Source organism: Ananas comosus, unplaced genomic scaffold (genome assembly GCF_001540865.1).
Source record: "Ananas comosus cultivar F153 unplaced genomic scaffold, ASM154086v1, whole genome shotgun sequence".
Taxonomy (NCBI): Eukaryota; Viridiplantae; Streptophyta; class Magnoliopsida; order Poales; family Bromeliaceae; genus Ananas; species Ananas comosus.
This window is the reverse complement of record NW_017890751.1, coordinates 29,091-33,381: the sequence shown is the minus strand read 5'-3', so window position 1 is coordinate 33,381 and position 4,291 is coordinate 29,091. Positions and strand designations below refer to the sequence as shown.

Sequence of the window (4,291 nt, the reverse complement as noted above, 5' to 3'; positions counted from 1 at the left end):
TCCTCCCCTCTAACACTCTGGGGTCTATCAGGATATATACTCTATATTATCCCGATTTGAGAATTGGGCCGAATTCGTAAAACCCACCACCGTTCCGGGTTCTTAATGTTGTTGACTAGTCAGAGTGTGTCGTTTTGACCTACGAAACTATACTCCGGACTTGTGGTGTTGTCCCGTGACTGTTCTACGTGAACTTTTGACGTTGTAGAGTTGATTACTGCTACGCGGACCAAGGTTGGATGGACCTAGAGTTCTGAGTGGTGAATTATTATCTTAGATTTGGCAAATTTGGGATCGGATAATTCTGGTCGCGGAACTGTTAGAAAATTGCATATAGTAAAAACGCAGCAGAAAAAGAAATCAAACAAATTTGATTTTGAAAACTCTCGAGATCCAATCTCAAAAACCATGCAATTAGGATCTCTCATGTTCTTTAAGATTAAAGGAGAAAAGCAAGATCGAATCTTTACCTTTTTCGCGGATAGATCTTCATCTCAATTTGATGATCGTGGAATTGGGTTCTCTTGAAGCCGTACACGTGTCCGGCCTCTATAGGTATCCACACGACATTCTTGATTTGATCTATGTCCTTCCCGAGGTGCTAGCTCCCTTGCAAAAGGACATCTTTTTGCTAGAAGATGGAAGAGAGAGGATAAGAGAGATGACGGCTAGGGTTTTCTAAAAACTCTTGTATTATTATATAGAGGAATATAATTCTCCTTTTTTAATAATATAATAACCATTAAGGATAAGTACAAATCTAGATTAAATTTATCCTTTCCTTAATTGGTTAGATCGATCAAATCCTAATTTGATTCGATCTTTATATTAATTTGATCATATCATATTAATAATGCAACATTTGCACATAAGTCCTCTTATAATTTACTAACTATTAGTAAGTCCTCTCTTGTAACATTTACACTTTAATACCACTAATTTGTAACAATTATAAATTAGTCCAATTATCAATATATTGATAATTAGGTTCTCCGACGATTCAATAATCGCGATCTAGCTATCCGATCAATCACAACCTCTTATGTGTGTGACCCTATAGGTTCTATTCTATCTGGTAGTGAGATATATTTTGATCACTATCAACAATATCACTGAAACTCCTTTCAATGGATCAGAACAATTCCAACTCAGCCCAATGAGAATTATTGATCATCTAGATAATTCTCATGAGTCTCACAATCCACCAGTGACGCCTAGCAGCGCATGTAGTGGTATTTCCGTAGAATGGAATACTGAACCTCTTGGTGCAGTTACCATGTGATACAATCCTTTTATCATGAGTCCTGACAAGACGGAGGTGATCAACATTATTTATCTTATGATCGAAAGATCTCGAAATTGGTAATTTTTAACGGTTTGTATAAGATACTTGCTAGTCTAATGATTAAAAGAGTTTGAATTGGTTAAAATTTTAATAGAAAATTCTATTTACTATTTAAATATATAAAAATCAATAATTCTTATCTTAAATTTAAAATTCGATCCTTTATTTTTGGTAGGTCATTCAATTTTGACCATTTACTTTGATGGATTTTATTATAATTCCTAAAACATAAGAAATTTATTTTCAAAAAATTTAAAATGCTCTAAATCATGTTTAACCATGTGGATCATTGATTCAGAAGTTCTATTATTAAAAACAACTTATGAGTATAAAAGGTTCCATATTTATAAATATTAGGGAAAACATCAAATACCAACCCTGTGATTTCACACTTTCTCACTTTAGTGCCATGTGATTTAAAGTTTATCAATTTAGTGCCCTGTGGTTTCCTTTTTATCTTTTTATTATCGATTCTTGTCACGCCCCGGGACCCAGCGGAAGCCCGCCCGGCACGTGCCCAGACCCGCCATACGTCTAAAACATATAAGGCGTCTAAAAACAACAATAATAAAAGCAGTAATGAAAGAGATCTAGGAGTATCAGAGCATGATAAATGTCTAAATGCTACCACAAGGGATAAGGATAAAACTGTAAATCCACTAAATAGGACATAAAGTAAATACAATAGAAAATCCCAAATACAAGTGCTAAAAGTAGGTACATAGGTGGTCTCTACACATGGATACAAAATCTCTCAACTACAAAAAGAAAGAGCAAACCACCTAGGCAAAGAACCGCCCCTCGCTAGCTAGCTAAGCGATCCCTTTGCCGCGATCCCGTGCCTCCGCCGGTGCCGAAGGCTCTGAAAAGTAAACCATGAAACAGGGGCGTGTGAACTATTAAAAATAGTTTCCAGTGGGCAATTACTGACTTCAGTGAACTGCGCCACAAGGCCCAAAAGCTACCATAGAGATGTCAGTGACAAACACTAAAGTAATGCGAAAGGTAAGTAAAATGTAACTTGCTGTAACATACAGTCTCTACTTAGCATGATTTGCATATGTAATAAAGCAACGATATCATGAATGTACACGGATGTGTATGACTTGCATAAGCATAGAAATGCAACTAATCCGATGTCTTCAATGCAATAAAAATAGCAAAGGTGTCATTGTTTACTATTCTAGTTCAAGTCCACTTTAATAGTCTTAAAGTTCACATAGCACGTTCTGTCACTAAGTCCCAATCATGTAAGACCCACCCGAAGGCTGTTTGGCTTGCGCCGTGCCTAATGGCCCCGTGGTAGTCAACATCCCCACTCTAGGGATGAGCCTCCCCCACGGCGATCCACTTCGGCGCCCAATCCCGCACGGCGAGCATGTGTCGCGATGGCTATCTCCGGAGTGCCGGCTTGTAGGGAGCGACCCTCACAAGCATGTGCGAATGAGCACAAATGGCAAGCAAGCAATGATCCGTCTCAAGTCTCATGTCATCATGTCTAAAACATGGGAAATACTTCAAGACTGATCTCACATAGCCTATCTCTAATGTCATCATGTCTACAACATGGAAAATAATAGATGTTCAAGTGGCCTAATTCTATGTCTCAATACGATAGTCTCATAAGTGCTAGTTCTAGTGCCCCTTTATGACACTTTCATTCACTAAGTTCAAGTCATCCCAACATGTTCATAATTACATAACTGAACCATTTTAAGCATATAAAGCGTATTTCCAAGTGACTAGCGAGAGCTCTACCCGAATGCATGCAACAATACCCAGAATGCTCTACCATATAGAGTGAAAATTTTCTTATACATAAACACATGTATTTCAGGGGTTCCAAAAATTCACATAAATACTACTTAGCATATATATGCATTCAAAAATAATGTATACGAAGAGTTTAGAATGCTTAGGGGCCGTTTGTTCTGTGTGATCGATATGGTAAACGAAAACCCTTCGTTTGCTCCCACGAGGGTGTCCTCTAGTCTCCTAGTACCCTAGAGGTATAGAAACATGTGTCAAACGAGCCAAACAAATAATACCTAGCTCAATCATTAACCATCTCTTATTAAGGGCAAAAACTCACCTCTTAGGGGAAAACTCTTCACAAGCTCAAAAAGGAGCTATAAACCTTATCAATCTAGGGTAGGTTCTAATCCAAGGAATCAAGCCTCAAAAGCCCTAACGTAAATGCCAATTAAACCCTAAATTTCCAATTCTAGGGTTTAATCTCACAAAAACCTCAAATCAAGGATCAAAGGGAGAAATCAAGTCTCTAACCTCTCAAGAAGCTCCAAACTTAGCTCCAATCCAAGTGGGGTGGGAGATCTCCTCAGCCACAAGCTCCTCTCCAAGCTCTAAGCCATCAACAATGGTGGAGAAGCCACCAAGATACAAATAGAGGAGAGAAAACCCAATAAAAACCAAGCAAAAGGAGTAAAAATGCAAAGAAAGGGAGAGAGAGCTCCTCTCACCTTCTCCTCCTCAGGTCCAGCACAAAAGAAGCCCTAAGGGGCGTGGGTGCTGTTATAGATAGGCTACAATCGCGAAAGACCCCCTGCAGTTCAAACTGCACGAAATCTGCCTCATTGTACCGGTACACGGGCTCTTGTACCGGTACAAGGCCGACGAAATTGCAAACCCGAGGCTCGGGTCGCGCGGTCTGCGGCTCTGTACCGGTACAAGCCCGATGGCTGTACCGGTACAACCATCAATCCTTGTACCGGTACAAGACCAGCCTTGTTCCGGTACAAGCCCTGCTGCAGGCTATCCGAGAGCTGACCAAAAATTCCAATTTTGGGATTTTGGTGCCAAGTCTCACTCCAACATCCTCGGGATGCGCGCCAGGGGTCGGAACACTATCAACGACCCTCCAAAAAACTATGGAAAGGCTCCACACACCGATCAAACACTCGAATCTTGCGATTTGCAAGATCCAGT

The 4,291-nt window shown here is 39.8% G+C and overlaps 1 long non-coding RNA gene across 1 annotated transcript; it reads right to left on the bottom strand.

Annotated features, from left to right (window-relative positions):
* Nucleotides 1-2,170: 2,170 nt before the first annotated feature.
* On the bottom strand, nt 2,171-3,842 carry LOC109704190. Its single transcript, XR_002214216.1, has 3 exons — nt 3,826-3,842; nt 3,632-3,708; nt 2,171-2,207 (listed from the first exon to the last, which is right to left on the bottom strand). It is a non-coding gene; the product is annotated as an uncharacterized LOC109704190 (long non-coding RNA).
* Nucleotides 3,843-4,291: the final 449 nt, after the last annotated feature.